The sequence below is a fragment of the Bombina bombina genome, chromosome 1, assembly GCF_027579735.1.
Source record: "Bombina bombina isolate aBomBom1 chromosome 1, aBomBom1.pri, whole genome shotgun sequence".
Taxonomy (NCBI): Eukaryota; Metazoa; Chordata; class Amphibia; order Anura; family Bombinatoridae; genus Bombina; species Bombina bombina.
In genome coordinates this window covers 964520929-964548145 of record NC_069499.1, presented here as the reverse complement: position 1 = coordinate 964548145, position 27217 = coordinate 964520929, and positions in this window count along the sequence as shown.

The following is a 27217-nucleotide window of genomic DNA, read 5'->3' as shown; positions in this document are numbered from 1 at the left end:
TGGGGCATGCCCCGCAAAGGGCCCTGTTCAGGGCTGGTAAGGTAAAAGAGCTTTGAAATGTAGTAATTTAGAATAGGGTAGGGCATTTTGTTATTTTGGGGGTCTTTGTTATTTTATTAGGGGGCTTAGAGTAGGTGTAATTAGTTTAAAATTGTTGTAATATTTTCTTATGTTTGTAAATATTTTTTTATTTTTTGTAACTTAGTTCTTTTTTATTTTTTGTACTTTAGATTATTTAGTTTATTTCATTGTAGTTATTTGTAGGTATTGAATTTAATTAATGTATTGATAATGTAGTGTTAGGTTTAATTTTAGGTAATTGTAGGTAGTTTATTTAATTAATTTAATGATAGTATAGTGTTAGGTTTAATTGTAACTTAGGTTAGGATTTATTTTACAGGTAATTTTGTTATTATTTTAACTAGGTAACTATTAAATAGTTCTTAACTATTTAATAGCTATTGTACCTGGTTAAAATAATTACAAAGTTGCCTGTAAAATAAATATTAATCCTAAAATAGCTACAATGTAATTATAATTTATATTGTAGCTATATTAGGGTTTATTTTATAGGTAAGTATTTAGCTTTAAATAGGAATAATTTATTTAATAAGAGTTAATTAATTTAGTTAGATTAAAATTATATTTAACTTAGGGGGGTGTTAGTGTTAGTGGTTAGACTTAGCTTTAGGGGTTAATTCATTTATTAGAAAAGCGGTGAGCTCCGGTCGGCAGATTAGGGGTTAATAATTGAAGTTAGGTGTTGGCGATGTTAGGGAGGGCAGATTAGGGGTTAATAATATTTATTATAGGGTTAGTGAGGCGGATTAGGGGTTAATAACTTTATTATAATAGCGGTGCGGTCCGCTCGGCAGATTAGGGGTTAATAAGTGTAGGTAGGTGGAGGCGACGTTGTGGGGAGCAGATTAGGGGTTAATAGATATAATATAGGGGTCGGCGGTGTTAGGGGCAGCAGATTAGGGGTACATAATGATAATGTAAGTAGCAGCGGTTTACAGAGCGGCAGATTAGGGGTTAATAATAATATGCAGGTGTCAGCGATAGCGGGGGCAGCAGAATAGGGGTTAATAAGTGTAAGGTTAGGGGTGTTTAGACTCGGGGTACATGTTAGAGTGTTAGGTGCAGACGTAGGAAGTGTTTCCCCATAGCAAACAATTGGGCTGCGTTAGGAGCTGAACGCGGCTTTTTTGCAGGTGTTAGGTTTTTTTTCAGCTCAAACAGCCCCATTGTTTCCTATGGGGGAATCGTGCACGAGCACGTTTTTGAGGCTGGCCGCTTGCGTAAGCAACTCTGGTATCGAGAGTTGAAGCTGCGTTAAATATGCTCTACGCTTCTTTTTTGGAGCCTAACGCAGCCTTTCTGTGGACTCTCAATACCAGAGTTATTTTTATGGTGCGGCCAGAAAAAAGCCGGCGTTAGCTACGCAGGTCGTTACCGACAAAACTCTAAATCTAGGCCTATGTATTTAAAGCTTCAGATAAATTAAATAGTGAAGAATTCTGGAAGGAGATTTTGATACCGACTTTGGACATAATTGTGGTTGATTGGATATCAGATGCAAATTATTTCACGAATAATAGCTTAGAGTGAAATATATTGCATTCTTTTTCACCAATGGCCCTTATCCATTGCCCACTTAGGAGTATAGGTGGTCCGGTTAAACAAATTAAAACTATATATGTAGTTATACGGGCCTTGAAAAAAATTGGAAAACTGCTTGGCATTAACCTGGATATTCCTAAATATCAGACGGTTTTAGGAAGCCCGGAATTCCAAAATGGGACACATGATTTCCCATTTTGTAACTGGTATAAAAAGGGCTTGATCTTTCTGCATCAATTTATAGATCAGGATCTGCATAACATTAAAGTATTTAATAAGTTAAAGCAAGAATTTAAACTCGAACATCGAGACTTCTATGCTTACCTACAAATAAGGCACTATATATTCAGTAAGACCACTGTTTATTCCTGGAGCTGGTCATGGGGAAAGTTAGATGGTTGGCCAGTTATGGCCAAAAATTGTATATTTACAATATCTCCCTGGTATAATCTTTTAGCTGGACAAAGGGGTGACCTAAATTTAACAGATATAGCTACAAAATAGGACAATTTAATCCCGGGAAGCAGCTTCACGGGGGCCTTCATAAAACATTCGATAAATAAAATATCACAGACTACGGCGTCGGCAGACTGGAGAGAGACCCATTTAAAACTACTTTATTGTACTTATTACACCCCTGAAAAGGGATACAAATGGCACAACCTCAAGTTTACTAAATGCCCAAAATGTGCGTTATTGGTAGCAGATCTAATTCATATGATATGGGTGTGCCCAAAAATATGACAACTCTGGTCCAGACTTGATCACTGGATAATAAGAATCCTAAAGATTTCGGAGAAGAATATTTCCCTTTTTTTTAATAAACCAAGATCCAGCTTTAGGTAATTCCAGAATTATTAATTTAATAATTGCAGCCTCTAATAACTTAATTCTTAAAAAAATGGAAAAATAAAAGGCCTCCAAGTCTAACTGAAATTAAAAATTATCTTAAAAAGTATTGTACTATGGAGAAACTGGACACTGACATGAACTCAGAGAATGATATAGTCCTATTTTTTTAAAAAGTGGGCACCATTTATAAAGATACTCCCACAAAAGGAAATAGATTATCTGATCTTTCCCTTTAGAAACTCTGAGATCGTTTTATTAAACATTTGGTGATATTTTTCCCCTTTTTTTTCTCCCTCTCTCCCCTGAGGAAGAAGGGGGACCTGGAGAGAGTATAACTATAAAATATAGAGGGGAGGGGGGAGCAGGAGGGGGAAATGAGAAAAACGGTAAAAATAGGAAAAGGGAAAACTTCACTCAAAAAGTCTTAACTTCTCTTTTTTTTTCAAGGTCCTGAGATATGGCCTTATTTTGCATAGACTCTTACCCCAAGAGTCTGGGACTGCTTTTGCAAAATCAGTGACAATGTATTGGTTTAAACATAAATCCCCTAAATAGTTAATGACTGCTTGAAATTTTAACTATAAATTACGATATCCTTTATCTAATCCTATTGTCTTATTTAAACCTCATGAAATCAGAGAATGCGGTAACAATGTTCTCTTAAAAATCTATCGCCTAGATTTAGAGTTCTGCGGCCAAAGGGGTGCGTTAGCTACGCATGCTTTTTTCCCCCCGCACCTTTTAAACAACGCTGGTATTGAGAGTTCACAGAAGGGCTGCTTTAGGCTCCAAAAAGGGAGCGTACAGGCATATTTACCGCCACTGCAACTCTCAATACCAGCGGTGCTTACGGATGCGGCCAGCTTCAAAAACGTGCTTGTGCACGATTCCCCCATAGGAAACAATGGGGCAGTTTGAGCTGAAAAAAAACCTGCAAAAAAGCAGCGTTCAGCTCCTAACTCAGCCCCATTGTTTTCTATGGGGAAACACTTCCTAAGTCTGCACCTAACACCCTAACATGAACCCAGAGTCTAAACACCCCTAGCTTTACACTTATTAACCCCTAATCTGCCACCCCCGCTATCACTGACCCCTGCATATTATTTTTAACCCCTAATCTGCCGCTCCGTACACCCCGCAACCTACGTTATCCCTATGTACCCCTAATCTGCTGCCCCTAACACCGCCGAGCCCTTTATTATATTTATTAACCCCTAATCTGCTGCCCCCAACATCGCCGCTGCCACCTACCTACAATTATTAACCCCTAATCTGCCGACCGGACCTCACCGCTACTGTAATATATGTATTAACCCCTAAAGCTAAGTCTAACTCTAACCCTAACACCCCCCTAAGTTAAATATAATTTTATTCTAACGAAATAAAATAATTCTTATTAAATAAATTAATCCTATTTAAAGCTAAATACTTACTTGTAAAATAAAGCCTAATATAGCTACAATATAAATAATAATTATATTGTAGCTATTTTAGTATTTATATTTATTTTACAGGCATCTTTGTATTTATTTTAACTAGGTACAATAGCTATTAAATAGTTAAGAACTATTTAATAGTTACCTAGTTAAAATAATTACAAAATTACCTGTAAAATAAATCCTAACCTAAGTTACAATTAAACCTAACACTACACTATCAATAAATTAATTAAATAAACTATCTACAATTATCTACAATTAAATCAACTAAACTAAATTACCCCCCTAAAAAAAATAACAAAGCCCCCCAAAATAAAAAAATGCCCTACCCTATTCTAAAATAAAAATGTAACAGCTTTTTTACCTTACCAGGCCTTAAAAGGGCCTTTTGCGGGGCATGCCCCAAAGAAAACAGCTCTTTTGCATTTAAAAAAAACATACAATACCCCCCCCCAACATTACAACCCACATACCCCTAATCTAACCCAAACCCCCCTTAAAAAACCTAACACTAAGCCCCTGAAGATCTTCCTACCTTGTCTTCACCACGCCGGGTATCACCGATCCATCCAGAAGAGGGTCCGAAGTCTTCCTCCTATCCGGCAAGAAGAGTTCCAGAAGAGGCTCCGAAGTCTTCATCCTATCCGTCAAGAAGAGGAGATCCGGACTGGCAAACATCTTCATCCAAGCGGCATCTTCTATCTTCTTCCATCCGGCACGGAGCGGGACCATCTTGAAGCAGCCGACGCGGATCCATCCTCTTCTAACGACGTCCTAAGTCCGAATGAAGGTTCCTTTAAATGACGTCATCCAAGATGGCGTCCCTCAAATTCCGATTGGCTGATAGGATTCTATCAGCCAATCGGAATTAAGGTAGGAAAAATCTGATTGGCTGATTGAATCAACCAATCAGATTCAAGTTCACTCGGATTGGCTGATCCAATCAGCCAATCAGATTGAGCTCGGATTCTTTCGGCTGATCGGAACAGCCAATAGAATGCGAGCTCAATCTGATTGGCTAAGCTAAAAATAAAACCCACCCAATAAACCCTTAAAAAAACCTAACACTAACCCCAGACGATCCACTTACAGATTTTGAAGACCGGACATCTATCCTTATCTAGGCGGCAGAAGTCCTCATTGAAGCCAGCAGAAGTCTTCATCCAAGCGGGTAGAAGTCCACCTCGAAGCCGGCAGAAGTCTTCATCCAAGCTGGCAGAAGTCTTCATCCAAACAGCATCTTCTATCTTCATCCATCCGGCACACCATCTTCAAGACATCTGACACAGAGCATTCTCTTCTTCCGATGGTTGCTGAAGAATGAAGTTTCCCTTTAAATTACATAATCCAAGATGCGGTCCCTTACATTCTGATTGGCTGATAGAATTCTATCAGCCAATAGGAATTAAGGGGGGGAAATCATATTGGCTGTTGCAATCAGCCAATAGGATTTAACTCGCATTCTATTGGCTGATTGGAATAGCCAATAGAATGCAAGCTCAACAGCCAATAGGATTCCCCCCCCCCCTTAATTCCTATTGGTTGATAGAATTCTATCAGCCAATCGGAATGTAAGGGACGCAATCTTGGATGACGTTATTTAAAGGGAAACTTCATTCTTCAGCAACCATCGGAAGAAAAGGATGCTCCGTGCTGGATGGATGAAGACTTCTGCCCGCTTGGATGAAGACTTCTGCCGGCTTCAATAAGGACTTCTGCCGCCTGGATGAGGATGGATGTCCCGTTTTCAAAAACTGTAAGTAAATCGTCTGGGGTTAGTGTTAGGTTTTTTTAAGGGTTTATTGGGTGGGTTTTAGTTTTAGCTTAGGGTTTTGGGCAATTTAAAAGAGCTAAATGCCCTTTTAAGGGCAATGCCCATCCAAATGCCATTTTCAGGGTAATGGGGTGCTTAGGTTTATTTAGATAGGGTTTTATTTGGGTTTGGTTGTGTGGGTAGTAAGTTTTACTGTTGGGGGGTTGTTTGTATTTTTTTTACAGGTAAAAGAGCTGATTTCTTTGTGGCAATGCCCCGCAAAAGGCCCTTTTAAGGGTCATTGGTAGTTTAGTGTAGGCTAGGGGTTTTTTTTATTTTAGGGGGGGGCTTTTTTATTTTGATAGGGCTATTAGATTAGGAGTAATTCGTTTTTATTTTTGATAATTTCTTTTTTTATTTTGTGTAATTTAGTGTTTATTTTTTTGTAATTTAGATAATTGTATATTGTTAATTTAATTTATTTAATTTTATTGTTATGTTAGGTCTTAGTGTAACTCAGGTTAGGTTTTATTTTACAGGTAAATTTGTATTTATTTTAACTAGGTAGCTAGTAAATAGTTAATAACTATTTACTAACTAGTCTGCCTAGTTAAAATAAATACAAACTTACCTGTAAAATAAAAATAAGACCTAAGCAAACTACAATGTAACTATTAGTTATATTGTAGCTAGCTTAGGGTTTATTTTACTGGTAAGTAAGTATTTATTTTTAAATAGGAATTATTTAGTTATTAATAGTAAGTTTTTTTTACAATTATTTTATTTATATTAACGTTAGGGTGTGTTAGGGTTACGTTAGGGTTAGGGTTAGACTTAGGTTTACGTTAGGGGTTAATATATTTATTTAGTGTCAGTGATGTGGGAGGCCAGAGGTTTAGGGTTAATAAGTGTAGGTAGGTGGTGGCGACATTGGGGGCAGCAGATAAGGGGTAAATAAGTGTAATGTAGGTGTCAGTGATGTCGGGGGCGGCAGATTAGGGGTGTTTAGACTCGGGTTTATGTTAGGGTGTTAGGATTAAACATAAATTTTTTTCCCCTTAGACATCAATGGGGCTGCGTTACAGAGCTTTACGCTCCGCGATTGCAGGTGTTAGGCTTTTTTTTAGCCGGCTCTCACCATTGATGTCTATAGGGAAATCAAGCACAAGCACGTCAAATCTCTGTTTGTATTTGGGTGAGGTATGGAGCTCAACACAACCATATCGCCCGCACAAGCCAAGTTTTTGCAAACCTGTAATATCAGCGCTATGAAAGGTGAGCGGTGAAAATAACATACAAGTTATTAGCGAGCCAGCCATAACGCAAAGCTCGTAATCTGGCTGAGAGTTTGGAGCTGCCCCACAGGTCCAGTATCTCCTGGAAATAATCCAATTTATTTGTTTTTAGATAATGGTAGCACTCTAATTGTAATACATCAGATGTTTGTGAGTGCTATTCCTGAAGTGATGGGAAGGTACTTGATTTCCAATGTTTAGGAATCAGTTTTTTTGCGCTTTTAGTCATTACCAGTAGATGGGATGTTTTAATTTGGTTATGTACTTTAGGTATGTCTAGAAATAGTAATAACTGCATACTGGGTGTTATGGCAACATCTATAATTTCGGACATGTGTTTAAATACGGATTTTCAAAATTCTGTGATAAGAGGGCATGTCCACCAAATGTGGTGCATGGAACCTCTCTGTCCGCATCCTCTCCAGCATCTCTCACTGATGTTTGGATTAGTTTTATGTAGTCTGTAGGGAGTAAGGTACCATCTACTTAGGAGTTTGAAGTGTATCTCATGTATGTTAGCAGAGGAGGAGGCTTTTGCTGCTGTTTGAAAGGATTTAAACCATGCCCTTGGCTCATGTTCTATGTTCATTTCTGTACACCATGCCCAGGAGTATGAAGGTAATGTTTGTTCATCAGGTAGAAAGAGAAGCTTGTATAGGAGGGAAACTGTATGTCTTGGGGGAGTTTGCTGAGTGCATAAATGTTCGAAGTGGGTGAGGTCTCGTTGCATTCTGGATTTGTGTCAAGAGTTGAGATGTAATGTATGAGTTGCGAGCGGGACAGCCATGTAGAAAAGAATGTTTAGTCCCATTGTTGTAGCTTTTCTAGTGATATTATATTTTCTTGGTCGATGCAAATTTAAGAGTTCCACCTCTAAGTCTATATGTGGGTCTATGAGAGGATTTTAAATTCCCTAATGGTAGGTCTGGGTTTTCTCTAATAGAGAGAAGTGGTGAGTAGATGGAGGAAATTTTAGGATTTGTGGCTATATTTTAATCCCATTCTTTGAAGGTTTCCAATGACAAAATGAGAAAGGGCAACCTCGAAAAACATTTTGTTCTCCTTTCGGTCACTTGCCCAATGTACCTAGAAGGATATGTATGCACCTTACTAACTAGACCCAAAGGAGGCTGAAATGATTATCTGGGGTTGCCATTTCCCTTGTTCAGATGGGAATTGCATGGTATTTCAGGGTCGGGCTGATCTTTTTAGGCTGGATCAGACTGAGATTTATTTATTAATTTCACTGTCATCAGAGATGTTGGAGTTTTTACAACACAACAAAAGGAGTAACAACATTGAAATATTGGTTATATAAATGTCATCTTTACTAATCATAAGATAAGTTGTTTTCTTTACCTTGGTTGTCACTTTTTAGTTATTAAATAAGACACAGTTAATAACACACATTCTATATTCTTTATGTTGTCACGCAGACTATTCACAATTATCAGAAATACATGTCATAACACTAGTACTTGTTTTGAAGGTTATTTATCATTAAACAATTTTTGAATACTTACATTCATGTTAAAATGCCAATAGGGATATGTAATATAGGGATTTAAATCCAATGAGCAGAATGCAAAATATGGGGAAATTATCCAAAAAACGGGTAACACACATTTCCAGAAAAAGAATCAGTTTATTGATATCCAAATGATCTACTATACTTACTCTATAATGAATAATGTAAACTATGTTCAAAGATCTAAGAAGCAAAATAGAGCATCAATATAATGGTAGTTAAATGTGTAAAATTTCTCATCTGTTTTGCTATATTTTTCCACCCAATAGAAGGTGGCATGTTGATGATGTCAGAGAGATTGGATGTGCTTGATAAGGCATGGCTATACAGGGAGTGCAGAATTATTAGGCAAGTTGTATTTTTGAGGATTAATTTTATTATTGAACAACAACCATGTTCTCAATGAACCCAAAAAACTCATTAATATCAAAGCTGAATAGTTTTGGAAGTAGTTTTTAGTTTGTTTTTAGTTATAGCTATTTTAGGGGGATATCTGTGTGTGCAGGTGACTATTACCGTGCATAATTATTAGGCAACTTAACAAAAAACAAATATATACCCATTTCAATTATTTATTTTTACCAGTGAAACCAATATAACATCTCAACATTCACAAATATACATTTCTGACATTCAAAAACAAAACAAAAACAAATCAGTGACCAATATAGCCACCTTTCTTTGCAAGGACACTCAAAAGCCTGCCATCCATGGATTCTGCCAGTGTTTTGATCTGTTCACCATCAACATTGCATGCAGCAGCAACCACAGCCTCCCAGACACTGTTCAGAGAGGTGTACTTTTTTCCCTCCTTGTAAATCTCACATTTGATGATGGACCACAGGTTCTCAATGGGGTTCAGATCAGGTGAACAAGTAGGCCATGTCATTAGATTTTCTTCTTTTATACCCTTTCTTGCCAGCCACGCTGTGGAGTACTTGGACGCGTGTGATGGAGCATTGTCCTGCATGAAAATCATGTTTTTCTTGAAGGATGCAGACTTCTTCCTGTACCACTGCTTGAAGAAGGTGTCTTCCAGAAACTGGCAGTAGGACTGGGAGTTGAGCTTGACTCCATCCTCAACCCGAAAAGGCCCCACAAGCTCATCTTTGATGATACCAGCCCAAACCAGTACTCCACCTCCACCTTGCTGGCGTCTGAGTCGGACTGGAGCTCTCTGCCCTTTACCAATCCAGCCACGGGCCCATCCATCTGGCCCATCAAGACTCACTCTCATTTCATCAGTCCATAAAACCTTAGAAAAATCAGTCTTGAGATATTTCTTGGCCCAGTCTTGACGTTTCAGCTTGTGTGTCTTGTTCAGTGGTGGTCGTCTTTCAGCCTTTCTTACCTTGGCCATGTCTCTGAGTATTGCACACCTTTTGCTTTTGGGCACTCCAGTGATGTTGCAGCTCTGAAATATGGCCAAACTGGTGGCAAGTGGCATCTTGGCAGCTGCACGCTTGACTTTTCTCAGTTCATGGGCAGTTATTTTGTGCCTTGGTTTTTCCACACGCTTGTTGCGACCCTGTTGACTATTTTGAATGAAATGCTTGATTGTTTGATGATCACGCTTCAGAAGCTTTGCAATTTTAAGAGTGCTGCTTCCCTCTGCAAGATATCTCACTATTTTTTACTTTTCTGAGCCTGTCAAGTCCTTCTTTTGACCCATTTTGCCAAAGGAAAGGAAGTTGCCTAATATTTATGCACACCTGATAAAGGATGTTGATGTCATTAGACCACACCCCTTCTCATTACAGAGATGCACATCACCTAATATGCTTAATTGGTAGTAGGCTTTCGAGCCTATACAGCTTGGAGTAAGACAACATGCATAAAGAGGATGATGTGGTCAAAATACTCATTTGCCTAATAATTCTGCACTCCCTGTATATAAGTTGAAATAAAAACTTGTCAGAGAGTTTAATAAAGCCAGTGCTTGGCAAAACATGCTAAGGGAGGATACAGGAGTTTCGTGGGGACTCTCAACGTGTTTTTAATAGTCTCTCTCTCATGGGATGTATTTTATTTTGTAATTGCATGGTGTAAGATGGTTTACAATCATATTAGGTTGAAGTGTGGGTCTCTTTCTTTCATTATTAAGGTTGCTTTAACTTAGTCTAATAGAAGATATCTATCAGCTTGAACAAGGTTATTCCCTTTAAATAATATAATGGCTAATACAAGCTCTGTAACTGCCAATTCTGTCTGGATTGGACTGTGAATATAAATTACAAGGGCATGTTCTGTTGTAGCAGTTGTGGTGCCATTGGCTTTCTTTTAATAGTGCATTTAACATGAGGCAAAAATCCCTAAAACACCTCTACCACTCCTCGTATGTATCTGGGTGCTTTAATTTCTATGGGCCAGTATTATTCTCACTATGCTACTTTTGCCTATAAGCTTTTACTGAAAGTTCAAAGATATTCACATATCTCCCCTCTTGAATCTTTCTCAAGGCACATATTTTTAAATATGCATGCAATGTGCAAACCAGACAGGAATAGGTATCCCCTGCAACCTGCCACACTGTCCCCACAACATCCTGCCTCAAGGGAACCTAAGAACCCCCAGAGCTCGCTTGAACCACTTTGCTAGCATGCATAGCCTTACTACACTTAGACTGGCCTCCAGCTGACTTCCACCCACTAATCCTAATGACCTATATATAAAAAAGAAAATAAAGGTCTTTTAATTATAACTTGGAGGCTGGAAATCTATTTTTCATTGGAACATTTGGACTTGGCTGGTCCTTTTCCGTGCCCCAAGACATGATATAAAGGTGCTGTCTTCTATACTACTATTAGAAACTATATATATTTGAACATGTGATTGAAGACTTGTCTTATAGCATGGTGCTAGTGTGAGAAAAAACAGCAGACTCACCAGCTCCAGAAGAAGGTGCCACAGCACTGCTCTGCTGAAGGGATGCAGATGCTCCAGATGTGGAGGGCCAAAGGTCTACAAACCCCTCAACTCCAGCCTCCCAACTGCTGCAGGGCTGCGCTGCTGTTGTTGTATGATGATCCCCACAGGTGAGGGAATCCTGCAAGACAGCAACAAAGTCAGGAATACTTTCAGCCCAAGCATCCACAACCTTTTGATATTTAGTAGTACAGTTTTAGCTATCAATAGTAAGTTATCCTCAAATATATGACAATAAGCTGTGCTCTAGACTATTTTGTGGGATCTAGGTATACATTCAAATCTTGTAATAGGTTTTGCTTGCCAAATATTGTATCACATTATTACAAAAATTGTTGCAAAAACTGCTGCCATATAATGCTCGGGATATGTGCACATTCCTGAGTCTATCTAGATACAATTTTTAACAAAGGATACAAAAAGAACACAGTAAAAATTGTTTAAAAATGCATGCTTTATCTGAATCATTAAAGCTGAATTTTAACACTTCAAATGGAAGGCAATCGCAGGCAAATTGTTTAACACATTTTTGTTTTTTGAAGTTGTTCCTGTTCATTGGAAACCATTTATGATAAGCCTTTCAAATATGGCAGCCATATTTTAATCCATGAAAATTATTTTCAAGCAGGAAACCAGGACCTACCTAGCCATGCCCCCTAACAATCAATGACATGTTCAACCTAGCCTATATCAGGGCTAACCCTGTCCATTTACTACCCATGATGCCCCTGGCCAGTAGGACTCAGAACGCCCAAGGATCTCCCTGTATCAGTCTAAGTCTCCCTGTTCAGAATTAAATGCAGAAAATATGAAATTGTGTTGTCATATTACATTCTGATACATTGAAATGAGGGTGAGTGGTTAAAAAACCCATCTGTCTATAAGAACAAATAAAGAGAATGTAAAGCCTGCAAAAGACATAGAAGTGCTGCAGAATAATTAATTACTAGATTTTAGATCACAAGCTGTTCAGTACAACTTTTTATAACAAATATATTTTCTGAAATGCATGAGGAAAAGTTTATGAATTCCTTATCCATTCTAGTTTTAATTTAAAGTAGGTATAAGGTAATTATTGTAACAATCTATTAATTTATATGTAAATGGTCATTATGAGCTGACATAACTTTCTATTAGCATTGATACAGTTATTACACTTTAAATGCAATTAATCTAAGAACACTGAATATGTGCAATTTAACAGCATGGTTTTGTCTATTTCTAGTACTTAAAATTACTGAGAAAACCTGTGGTTCTATTATTTGATAAATATTAATTTGCTTAATTCAAGCCTAAAATTGACATTTAAAAAAAAAATAGTATATGGTATATGCATTGATTTGATTTTATATATATATAAAAAAAGAAAAAATGAATGTACTGAAGTGCATAATGCCCCAGTATATGTATATCCTGATAACAACATGCTGCAGTTTATAATGAGTCGGTCCAGAATGATAAGACATATGCAGTGCATAGTCCATATACCAATACACTGATAATGATTATTCTGCAACGTATGTTAATGGTGTGCACTGATAAAAGGCAGACATACTGGGCTCTTTTTCTCAAGCTGCATCTGCAGCTTTGGAGCTGTAGAGGTGTAAACTGCAAGTTAAGGAGAAGCTGTCTTCACAGGTGGCAGAGATAAATTAACATGGATTTATTATGATTGACAAGCTCTGCTCTCTCGAATTTGGTTTTGTGAGAGCAGGGGGAGGCTGCAAAAGCAAGTGTAGGTGCATTAATAACTGCATTGGCTACCTTGCAAGCTCCAAGCATGGGGGGGGGGGGACATTTTCCTTAGTTGGGAACCTTGACTGGCAGCTTGTTAATAAATGGGGCCCAGCATGTTTAAAGAAATGGATACACTGGGGTGTCCAATATCTTTACCTGATTGACTTTCACACTAAAAATTTTGTTCCACCCAAAAGGCAGATGAGAACATTTAAAAAAAAAAAACCTGCTTAATGAGACAAATATACAAATCCTTGCTATAAATATAATTCCAGTTGAGTGATGCTTTATCAAGGTATATGCATTGATTTGATTTGCACAAGTGCCAAAATCTGTCTGATAATACTCATACCAGATCTACTCTAATTTTCCTTATCATTATTCTCCTTGTTTAGACACAGAATATTCAGCTTGTAGAAGCGATGTGCCACACATGCAAAGCATTGAAGTGCCACACTGAGGCCTGCAGGCCTTATGATAGACACATGTGGTATAGAATGGTAAAGAACAGTGGACCCTGATACAAAACGATCGTTAAGCCCCCACATGAGTAGTTATTTGGTTGACACATTTATTGATAAACAAAAAAGAATATTTATTAATATTTTCAGGGCTATATGTATGAGTTATTGAATCAGATTCATGGGCCTGCTGCCTCCTTCATGTCCATGATATGTCCAAGTGAGACCTCACCTCAGATACTCCGCCCTTGTTTATGCCATCTATATACTCAATTGAAGCTTGAGATCAAATGTATGGCCATTTTGTGACATCAGGTCAGATGCATGGTCCTTGCAGCACCCTTTATGACAGCTATATGCCCCAAACAGACCATAAATCAGATTCTTGGTCTCACACATACCAGGTATGTGCCCAAATTAGACATCAGGTATGTGACCCCTGCAGTCCCCATATGACATACACACACATTTTACTTTTGGTCCAGTGCAAAGTTTCTACAGAACTTATTTCAGCTGACATTACTAAAGATTGCTGACGTTTTGAGAAAAGAATACATAATAGTCCAACGGACACACACAGTATATATAGTTTGTGACATACCATGGCCTGAAATTCCTCACAGAGTCATTGAGAAGATCACAGTTTGAGATGTGACTAAAGTGTGACTATGAAACTGCATACAGTAGCATTACTGAGACATTACGCTTGAAGTGAAAACTTGCGCCAAAGTGGTAAGGGGTTTATCGCAGCGGTTTGCACTTGTCGGGCTTACTGCTGGTATTACGAGTTAAAAGTAATAGTGATCCATTGAGCGCAATCGTGATTTTCTATAGAATGATAACCGCGATTTAAGAGCTCTGGTTAACTATTTCATTAAACATTAAAGTTGCATAAAACAGATCAAAAATGCATTACAAAGTACAGTTACACTCATAATAATACCATATAATAAACATTCAAAAAACATATTGCACACAAAAGTTATAAAGGCTCAAAGATATGAAATATCAGGTGTTAGGGGAAAAAAAGGCAGGCAAAGGGCTTTAACATTGAGATACATACATATACATGTCTAAAGATGTACACATATACATATATGTAAACATATACAAGTGCATTGGAGCCCTTGTCATTGATATCTATGTGCATGTTTATCTCCTGGTTGGCTCATGTCCTGCTCAGGAGAAGTAATGCATTGTGGCTTCTGAGTGAGACTTTAGCTATATGTTCAACCTCTGCCAAGGTTAAAGGGATATAAAACATTGTTCCTTTAATAGAAAAAATATATTAAAGTAAACATAAAAAAGAAACAGATTGTGTTAAAAAAGCCCACAACTTACTTGCTTTTTTGCTGAATTAGCACTTATATAAATTCTCAGTGTAGCCACCGCCTACAGCTAGATAAGCAAGCAGACATTGCAGAACCTAGGTTCCATTGTCACATATTTTTGTGTGCAGAAGTCCTCTACTAAACATGGGCAATAAACTAATTGCAGCTAAATGTCTCCCTAGCAACACTTCAAAGCAAAAACTGCTAGCTCACCTCCCTGTAGACACCCCATCCCTCTTGTGCAGCTGTGACAGGAAGTAATGGACACAGCACAAATGAAGTTAAAAAAAGAAAACCTACAACTCTTAATATGATGAATAATACATATTTCTATTAAATATAACCCACTGCTTTGTGTGTTTGTTTTTACTACAATGAAGCATAGTGTTTTAATCTGACAGAAATAGTATATAGCTCCATAGCTATATATATAGCTCTATATAGCTATATGGCTCTAAAGCAAATGTTTTTTTTTTTTGGGGAGCTCAAAAAAAGCCTTATTTACAGTAGGAAGCTGACAACTTCTCAGCGATCACAATACTTTTCTGGCTTACTTTTAAACTACTTTTGAGCCCAGTTTTGGAATATCAAATTCAGCACCAAAAGTCATTGATAGGCCCTAGGAAGGACTTTTCAGTCACCTGTTTTTCTAAACAGTCTAAAATTTCACCAATTTTAAAGGGACATGAAACTCAAATTGTTTTCTTTCAAAAAAAATTAAACAACTTTCTAATGTACTTCTATTATCAAATTTGCTTCATTATCTTGTATCCGTTGTTGAAGGAGCAGCATTGCACAACTGGGAGTAAGCTAAACACATCTGATGACCAATGATAAGAGACATTTATGTGCAGCCACAAATCAGCAGCTAGCTTCCACTAGTTCATTGCTGCTACTAAGTCTACCAAGGTATGCTTTTCAACAAAGTGTAGAAAGAGAACAAAGCAAATTAGGTAAAAGAAGCACATTGGGGGGGGGGGCGGAGCCTGGCCGCACTGGAATATGGCTGCTTTAGTGTACAGTTCTGAAGCCCTAAGTCTAAAAACCGCCTAAAATGTGCCATTAACCTGTTTATTCCATCACCTAACAAGCGATGGCAGCTAAAAGATTAACTCTACACAGCATAATACAAAAAAAAAAATAACGCTCAGGGATGTGTTCCTGGCAACACCTAACCATCTTCCCCTCCGAGAATTCTGGGGCCTACCTAAACGCTGCTTACATTCTAACAGCCCACGCAGCCACCGGACCTTCTAAACAACGGACCAGTCGGCAGGAGCCTGCGGCGAAACCAGAGTCAAATCACTCAAGCCATAATCCAGTATCAAGCCGCCCTGACTTGCGACCACGGAGGAATCCAAGTAAGTACCGGCGCTCCTCACTTACTTTACACACGGCATGGAGGGAGACAGAACTGGGGTAGACAAGCCCCTGCATAATTACCACAGCCACACCGGAGCAGAAAGGGTATTAAATAAAGGGGCATCTCTACGGCAAAAGCCTTACCCACAGCACACATTCAGTCAGCGATATCACGAGGGTCACATAACTCGGCACACAAGGGACCTGAGAGGCCTAATCTTAAAGGGCCTAAAACAAGGCACATTAGCAGAAACTCTGAAGCAAGGGGCATTAACACTCCATAAGCACACCCTTAAACTTAGAGCAGAGGGGCTGAGGAATTACACCATTCTAAAAGTATTATCTGGCCATTACATTGAAAGTGCAGTGAGGCTTGGTGATTTCACTGCTGAAACTCCATAAATCTTTTACTGATGAATACTGAAGAAATAAAGGCAGGGAGAGAGCACCAGTCTGCACATAAAGGACTTACATTAATACAATCTGTGATGCCAAACAAGAAACCCCCCAAACTAATCAAAGATTGCAAACTGTCAACAATGAATAACTACCTGAAACCGGCAGACCCCCCCACAACCTCCTCCAGAGACACTCACTTAAGAGATCAACAGGATGCAGAAATGCAAAACATACCCACAAACTCAGATCTGTCTGATTATGTTACAAAAGAAGACCTCAAATATCTATCCTCAAAAGAAGATATAAAAATTGCTATGCAAGCGGTAAAGGATCTATTTGTAGAATTTAAGCAAGATATTAAAGGAATGGAAAACAGGGTGCAGAAACTGGAAGAATCCACTCGAAAACATAACACAGAACTCCAACTCCAAGGAGAAAACACCCAACTACACGCAGATATGATACAGAAACTCATGGAAGACCTAGAAAATAGGAGCTGGTGCAATAACATCAGGATTCGTGGGATCCCTGAATCGGTCTCCCCAACTGCCATCATGGGCTATTTGCAGAGCCTCTTCCATAGCATAAAGAAAGCCCCATCAGCCCCTTAAATCCCAATTGAGAGGGCCCACCGAGCACTCCGTCCCAGGCCCCCCAATAAGGCCCTCCCGAGAGACGTGATTGTGAAGATACTCTCGTTCAGGGATAAAGAGGAGATCATGAAAGGCTCCAGGGCTAACACACCGCTCACACACGCTGGGATAGACATACAGATCTATTCGGACCTCTGCCCTACTACCCTGCAAAAACGCAGGGATCTAAAGTTCATCACAATAGTGCTCAGAGAGAAAAAAATCCCATATCGCTGGGGATTCCCCACCTGCATCATTGCCACTAAAGACAATACTACCTCCATCTTCCGTACCATACCGGATTTAGCAACCTTCAACCACAATCTTGGCCTGAACATCCAACTCCCTCCATCAATTGCACACCTACAAGAGAACGTCCCTACAGAGCATCTAACTGCAGAAGAGAACCCATAGTGAACTTTCTCCCAACATAGAACTGCTTATAACAAGACTTTACTCCTTAGACTAAGCAGACAATTTCACCAAATAATGCCGGGAACTTTTGTGATCATGATCTGCCTTCTCTTCAGATGGGTAATATGGAGTGCAGAATATTTACCTTTTGTTTATTGTTTGTTTATCAAAATGTTCCACTGTTATTAATATACATCTGTTATAAAATATTGTTTGCAATTGCATAGAGAATTTATTAGAACCACACCACCCTAACACCCCAGAAGATAAAATAAATACGACAATAGAGTAGGTGTTGTCACTACACACGCACAACCATACACGCATACAACACCACCCTACCCACAAACCTTTCACTACATATCTGCCTCCCTGAGCAAAACCCACAACACACACACACAGAGTGAACGCTGCCATCGCTTATATATCAAGCACCAGCACACATAGCCAACACATATCACAAACAAACACGCTAGTCATAGGTTATAGACTAGGGATTATACCCCTAGTGATAATTTTCTTTCTTTGTTGAATTACTGCATTGGTTACTGGTAAATACTTATCACTATTGATATTGCGCATTCTTGTTTTGCTATTAATCTTCTAACCTTGCTGTTGTAAATTTAAAGGCTATAACTTTACCATTTGTTATCCCTCCTCCACCCCCTAACCCACCCCACCACCTCCAACCCCTGAGAGAGTAAAAATGCAGACATGCACAAATAGGAACATCTCGCGAGGGATAGAGCTAATTACTATAAATGTGAAAGGGTTAAACAACCCAGGAAAACAGTCCATAGTCCTAAGAGATCTTCAAAAACTAGGAGGAGACATCATCCTTCTTCAGGAAACACACTTTAAGAAGGGCCATGAGCCCAAGTGGTTTCAGAAACACTACACACAAGCGTTTTTTGCGTCAAACACATGCAAGAAAAATGGTGTAGGTATATTGTTCAACACCAAGACCTCGTTTCAACACACTCAGACAGTAAAAGACCCAGAAGGCCATTACGTTATGGTCACGGGTCTGTTATACAACAACCCTGTGACTATAGTTAACCTTTACTCTCCAAATACACTTCAAGCTCCTTTCTTTAAAAAATTAAAACAAAAGATCTTGGAGATACAGAAAGGCATTCTCATAATGGGGGGGGGGGCTTTAATGTAGCCCTAAACCCGTCCATAGATACATCGGACGGTTCCTCCAGCACTACTCTTAAAACACTCAAAATGATTGGATCCCTTTTAAGGGACCTAAAGGTCCATGATACTTGGCGCATAACCCATCCTAACTCAAAAGACTATACTTTTTTCTCCCACCCCCACAACAAATATTCAAGAATCGATTATGTTTTTATCGATACCATAGGCCTAACACTCGTATCAGACAGCACTATTCATCCAATCACATGGTCAGACCACGCCCATGTATCATGTACACTACAATGGCCTGATATGCCAGCCTCTTCCTTAGTGTGGAGGCTGGATGACACACTAATAAATAATACAGCTACCCAAAATGAAATTAATAAATTACTTCAAGAATACTTCCAACTGAACTCAATCGACAACCTGCCTTTAACTACCATATGGGAGGCGCATAAGTGCGTCCTTAGAGGGGAACTCATTAAATTAAGGACCGAACAAAGGAGGTCGAAAAGGGAAAAGCTTAACACACTACTCTCCCAACTTTCACAGGTAGAATCCTCACATAAGCAGGACCCCCTAAATATATCCCTCTTAGCTGATTTAGAACAAGCTAAAAAGAACCTCTTAAACCACCTACAAGAGGAGCAACATAGAAAAGCCCTCCTTATGAAACAAGTATTTTATGACCAAAACAACAAAGCAGGGAAGTCATTAGCCCATGCCATTACTCTCCGTAAACTTAACTCCTTCATCCATGAGATTGCTGACACACAAGGCAGAATACAACATGATGCCAAAAACATTGCTAAGACTTTTAGGGAATACTACAATACCCTATACAACCTACACCCTAATACTTTAGATACCACTGAGCCCCCAGGCTGCACTCCTGGTATATCCGACGCCCAACAATATCTAGCCAGAGTAGAAACTCCATCACTTTCAGAGGAGGAAAAATCCTCCTTGGAAGAACCCTTTACCCTTACAGAAATTTTAAACACTATCAAAGACTTACCTACAGGGAAAAGCCCTGGCCCAAACGGGCTAGGATCTAAGTATTACAAAACCTTTGCCCATACCCTCGCCCCACATCTTCTAGCTATCTTTAACTCCACAGCTGAGATGGCCTCTCTCCCTGGTACAATGCTGGAAGCACATATAGTCGTGCTCCCGAAACCTGGCAAGCCACCTACTAAACCTGAAAACTTTCGCCCAATCTCCCTGCTTAATCCGGATACAAAAATTCTAGCTAAACTGCTTGCGAATAGGCTTAACAAATTTCTACCCCAACTTATTTCTACCGACCAAGTCGGATTTATTCCAAATAGAGAAGCGAGAGACAATACACTAAAAGTGCTACAACTCCTCTCTTACGCTCAAAACACCCATACCCCCCTGTCCCTCCTCTCAACAGATGCCGAAAAGGCATTCAACCGTGTCAACTGGTCCTTCATGCTCTCCACTCTAACTAAAATGAACATTGGCCCAAAATTCAAAAATATGATCCTATCTCTATACTCATCACCAAATGCCATAGTACATGTCAATGGAGTACTATCGGAGCCATTTAAAATATCTAACGGTACCAGGCAGGGATGCCCACTATCACCGATCCTATTTGCTATCACCATAGAACCCCTAGCTTGAAAAATACGAAATAACCCCCAAATTAAAGGCCTCCAAATTCAATCTACAACCTACAAACTGGCCATGTACGCGGATGACATCTTGCTCACCCTAACTGACACAATCCACTCATTACCTGAAGTACTAAAAGAATTCAACCAATATGGCCTGGTATCTAACTTTCATTTAAACCTCAATAAATCCGAACTTCTCAACATCAATGAACCAAACGAGATCCTCACTACCATTAAAAATTGTTGCCCCATAAAAGTGGTAGGGAAAGAGATCCGCTACTTAGGCATCATCATCACCCCTTCACTGGCGGGCCTAGTCGAAGCCAACTATAAAAAACTAAAAGAGGAAATCATAGCAGACTTGTCCAGCTGGAAAAAGAAGTACATTTCCTGGCTGGATCGTATTAACATAATCAAAATGAATATCCTAACTAGAGTGCTATATCTACTACAAACTATCCCACTTCCCCCAACTACCCCATACATCCAACACATACAACATGCTATAGAAAAATATACATGGCAGGGAATTAAACCAAGTATCAATAGGATCACGATATACAAACCAAGATCGATGGGAGGAGTGAGCCTACCTAACCTACATATCTATGGACAGGCTATTACGCTACAATGAGCCATTGAATGGAGCCAAAATTTGGCACACAAGGCTTGGATAGGACTGGACACTGACATACTTAAGTGCTATAATGTGGGTTCCCTGCTATGGTCCCCACATAGACTTCGCCCACCTCAAACATCATCATATCCACTCCTGAAGGAGACTTTAGCCACATGGGATGGTATTGCTGCTACGCAGAGCACCATCACACCCCTGGTGTCGGTTTACAACAACCCATCCTTAGGCTTCCAAGCACCAACAAGGAACACAACGAACAATATGCCCCTAGACAGAATAGCCATATACAACGCCATGAACCAAAATAATCTCAAAACCCAAATAGAACTTGAAGAATGGAACCCTGTCACTTTCTCATCCTGGTTCCACTGTGCTCAACTGTATCATTACATCACCACACACAGACACAGACTTTTGCTTCTCAGGCCTCTCACACCATTTGAAACACTATGCACACAAAACAACCCACCAAAACATCTTATTTCAATCCTATACAATATGCTGCAAAACAATGGCCTTAAAAACCTCCCCCTCTGAGTTGGCACAATAAGCTAGGGTTCGAACTAGAACCCGAAGACTGGGCCAAAATATTTGAAGCCACCAAAAAAATGCTCGGTAATCCCAAGAAACCCAATTTAAATTCCTGAGCAGGTGGTACCTCACCCCCCAAAGAATTAAAAAAATATACCCCAAGTCAACAGATAAGTGCTGGAGGGGCTGTGGCCAAACAGGTACCATGTTACACATTTGGTGGGACTGCCCCAAATTAGGAGATTTCTGGAAGGAGATCTTTGACGAGATCAGCCAAAAACTTGGCACAGCAATCCACTCAAATCCAGTGACCTTACTGTATCACGATCTCCCAAAACTCTCTAACACACACGATAAAGCTCTTCTCACGATCATGCTGAATGGGGCTAAAACCCTAATCCCCCAAAAATGGAAAATTGACTCAATCCCCACTCTCATAGAGTGGAGATCACTAGTCTCATCACAGCTACAACTTGAAATTTATCATTACCTTAAAATAGGCCAACCTGACATACACGAACTCATGCTGATGACATGGGAGGGAAACTCCATTAGCTGAATAGGTTGACAAAGGACCGAAAGGCAGGCCCATGTTACATCCCAGAACCTTTCCTTGCCCCCCTAACTGCACATACTTGACCCTTCAGCTTCATCCTCCTCCCCCTCTCCTCACCCCTTTTACCCCTTCCCTCCCCCCTCCCATTTTTATTGTCATTTATTTCTCCACTACTATATGAAAGAAAGTGTATTACCAGAATGTTCAACATTTATTGTCCAGATTCAAAATATGTAAAATAATAAAACAAGGTAAATCCACTGACAAAAACAGCAACTACAGAAGTCTGACTTCCCTCCAACCAACAGTGAGAGACTTTGGAAAGTTTCTATGACACCTGTATCTATGGACTAATTAAGCCTAACCATCCAAACTCTTAATGTATACATATACCATTGCTGTTTGCAACTTTTGTTTGTTTGAATTTAAATAAAGATTTGCCTTTTAAAAAAAAAAAAAAAAAGAAGAAGCACATTGGAAAGTTGTTTAAAATTTCATGCTCTATCTGAGTCGTAAAGGTTTAACCCCTTCACTACTGGAAATTGAAGAGAAAAACTTGCTCAAAGTACTGGAGAATTTTTAGCATTTTTTCTTTCACTACATTTAAAAAGGGATGCTTGTTTTTTTTATTTACCTATGATATATATATCCTGCTAACGTGCAGTTTATTGTCACCACTCACTTACCTGCAGCACTGGTATTACAGGTTTTTATAAACCCGGCGTTTTAAAGAGAAAAAGTGAGCGTAGAGCAAAATTTTGCTCCACACTTCACTTCAATACCAGCGCTGCTTAAGTCAGCGGTGAGCTGTTTGTACGTGCTTGTGCACGATTTCCCCATAGATATCATATTATGGGTTAATAATATTTAACTAGTGTTTGCGAGGCGGGAGTGCAGCAATTTAGGGGTTAATATGTTTATTATAGTGGCGGTGATGTCCGGAGAGGCAGATTAGGGGTTAATAATTTTTTTAATGTTTTAATGGTTAATAGGTAGTTTATGGATGTTTAGTGTACTTTTTAGCACTTTAGTTATGAGTTTTATGCTACCGCGTTGTAACATAAAACTCATAACTACTGACTTTAAAATGCGTTCGAAATCTTGACAGGGTAGGGTGTACCGGTCACTTTTTGGCCTTTACAGGACAGACTCGTAATACCAGCGCTATGAAAGTCCCATAGAAAAAAGACTTTACGAAGTTTACGTAAGTTGTTTTGTGGTAAGGCCAAAAAAGTGTGTGGTGCCCCTAAACCTGCAAGACTCGTAATAGCAGCGGTAGTAAAAAGCAGCATTAGCACCTGTTAACGCTGCTTTTTAGCTTACCGCAAAACTTGTAATCTAGCCGTCAGACTGTAGCCTTCTAACTGTAGAAAAAAAATCTAAAAAAAAAACACCCATCGTGCAAACAACGTAGCATATTCGTATTAGCAAATCTGAAATATTTACAGTAAATACATAGTTAAAATCTTTAATATAAATATTGCACAAATATGTTTTTACATCTTTTCATCTACTTAATGGCAAAGGGCTCTAATGCACTTATATATGTCTATATATGTGTACATATGTATTTATGGGTTTATATGTGTATATATATATATATATATATATCTGTAAATACATATATACACATATAAATACATTAATATATATGTACACATATATAGATATATACATACAAATACATATTTAGCAATGTATCTGTATGTATCTCTATGTTAAAGAACTTTGACAGGTTTTCTTTTTTTTCTAACACCCGAGATCTCAGATCATTGAGTCCTTATAACTTTTTGTGCAATATTTTTTTTTTAAAATCTTTTTTTTCAGGCAGTGTTAATATGATTGTAACTTTACTTTGTAATGTATTTTTGAAATGATTTGTGCAACTTTTTTGTTTCGGAAAACAGTTAACCACAGCTCTGAGATTGTGGCAAGGATTAAAGCGTAAATGGCGATTGTGCTAGCGCAATCACGATTTTGTGTAACTTGTAATATCAGCGCAATTAAAAAGGCTTGTGAAAAGATGATATCGCTTGTGCAAAACTGTTTGCCCCACTTGTAATCTAGCCCTCAATGTGGTAACTCTCATTTGGTATAGCAGAACTGCCCAAATTCTCAAAATTGACCCCCAAAAATACATATATTTATAAACTAGACCCCCCAAGGTATTGATCTAAGCCCATTTTGTCATATTTCATTGCTCTTGGTAATCAGAAGGCCCCTAATTGCACCAATGCACTGCACTTCTGATAGAGGTATTTTAGAAACATTATGGCAAAGGGTGCAGGGCCCATTTGGAATTACATTAAGGGGTCGATTTATGAAGCAGCGGATGCTGCTTCCGACCCACTGCGCTTCAGTTCCGCCTAAGACCGCTGCTCCTTAACTCGTCCGCCACCTCTGAGGTGGCGGACAGCAATCAGCTGGATCGAATACAATCGGGTTGATTGACGCCCCCTGCTAGAGGCCGATTGGCCGCGAATCTGCAGGGGGCAGTATTGCACCAGCAGTTCACAAGAACTGCTGGTGCAATGATAAATACTGACAGCGTATGCTGTCAGTATTTATCGATGTGCGGCGGACATGATACGCTACATTGTATCATGTCCATCCGCACAATAATAAATTTACCACAAAGGCTCAAATTTTCATTGCCCATTTTGGCATATTTCATGTGACCAGTTTGCAGTCAGATGAGTACTAAATTTGAAAATATAAAAAAAAAAATTAACTTTTTCACAAATTTTGGGTTTCTCACTGAAATTATTTACACATTATTTGTGCACCCATAAGCCAAAATGGTTCTGGCATCCACTTTGTTTATAAATAGTAGATATGTATGGGCTTGTCATTGGTTTTAGTAAATTAAAAGGCTGCTAATTTCAGCTGTGAATCACAACTCTGAAATGGGATTTTTAGATACGTTCAGGCAAAGGGGCTGAATTCTTCAGGCTCGCCGGAAACAAAAGTTATGAAGCAGCTGTCTAAAGACCGCGGCTCCATAACTTGTCAAATACGATCAGGTTGATTAACACCCCCTGCTAGCAGCTGATTGGCTGCGAATCTGCAGGGGGCGGCATTGCACCAGCAGTTCACAAGAACTGCTGGTGCAATAATAAATGCGGGCAGCGCATGCTGTCGGCATTTATCGATTTGCGGCGGACATGATATGCTACATCGTATCATGTCCGCTCACCCTTTAATAAATAGGCCCCAAAGGGTTAATGGTTTATTTGTTATTGCATAACTGCCCAAATAAACTTTATATATTTTAAGAAAAGACAACACAAGGGGCCCGATTTATCATGGTGCGGGGGATACTAGTATAATAATTATCAACTCAAAGATGGTACCCATGTCCTAACAAGGAATGAATGAGGTCCCAGACAATTTTTTCACTTGTTGTAAGGTAAGGTGGGCAGCCAAGTGGATCTAATTGGAAGTTTTTTTTTTCATATAAACTTTTGTATTTAGCCTGCGGAACTCTCACACAGTTTATAAAATGTAATATCATAACATGCTCTTTTGGAGTGGATATATTGTTTAAATTAAATCTACCTTTGAAACGCATCAAGGACTCACCAATACAAATATTTTTATATGGAGTATACAATTCAGCAAATAATTTGTAAAATAATCAATTAGTGCTCTTATTTTATATAATCTGTCATAATTTGGGTCAGTCGAAGATAGGGCCTGTGTGTTATCCATAAAGTGGAAAATTTTGTAAACAAAAATGTGTTTAACTTTGCAATATTGGTTTGGATCCAAATATTGTATTGTAAATCTCGAGATAATTTCTGGGCCAAGCACTACTCTGTGTAAAGGTTAGTCTGGCAAGCCATTTCTTCCAAAACAGCATCTGGAAAAATAATTTGAAAAAGTTCACTGGTTTGAAATAGTCAGGGTACCAGGAACCAGACAGAGACGTAAAATGCTAAATTAATCACACCTTTTTTTAAAAAAAATAACAAAAAATAATGAGTCCAAAAGCCAAATGACAAGCCAGGAGTCAAAGCCGGAGCACATAGTCCGACAAACCCGGTTAGGAACCAAAGTGAGTAGTCAGACAAGTAAAGGTCAGGAATATGAAGATCAGTAAAGTCAGGACCTAGCCAGGGATCAGGAACCAGAAGGGACATTAAACAAGCCAGTTAAAGACAGAGACAGGAACACAGGAACTTACAGAGAGATCAGAGACAATGCAAGGGCAACCGCAAACAGGACTGAGGGAGTTAAATAGGGAGTGATGACATCATCATCCTGGGACTGCAACCTGTCTTTCTCTGATGATGTTCTCCAGTTTGGCCATAAGATTGAGCCTGGAAGTAGTGAGCAGCATTACATACTCTGCTTCAAGGCACACAGAGAGAAGCACACTCACAGGAACGAACAACCAGCTCAATACCATTGTTAACCTGTTCTATGGTGATTTACCACCTGGGTGCAGCTTCTTTTAGCCCAGTAATGCTTTTCACAGAGTAGAACTTTCCTGTAGCATATCAGTCTGATCCCGCCTATTACGGTCAGTCCAGCACCGAAATACGAGGCAATTCCTCTCTGAACAAGGAACACAGCAACCCCAGACAATCGTTTCTGCCTTCATTGGGCCTCGTCAGTGAGGTGTAGCCATATTCCTCTAAGCACACTGAGCAAGGAGTCCACGTCTGGTTTCCCCTTTTACCCATAGGGAGACTAAATACACACAGAGAGAAGCACACTCACAGGAACAAACAACCGACTCAATACCATTGTTAGCCTGTTCCATGGCGATTTACCACCTGGGTGCAGCTTCTTTTAGCCCAGTAATGCTTTTCACAGAGTAGAACTTTCCTGTAGCATATCAGTCTGATCCCACCTATTACGGTCAGTCCAGCACCGAAATACCAGGCAATTCCTCTCTGAACAAGGAACACAGCAACCCCAGACAATCGTTTCGGCCTTCATTGGGCC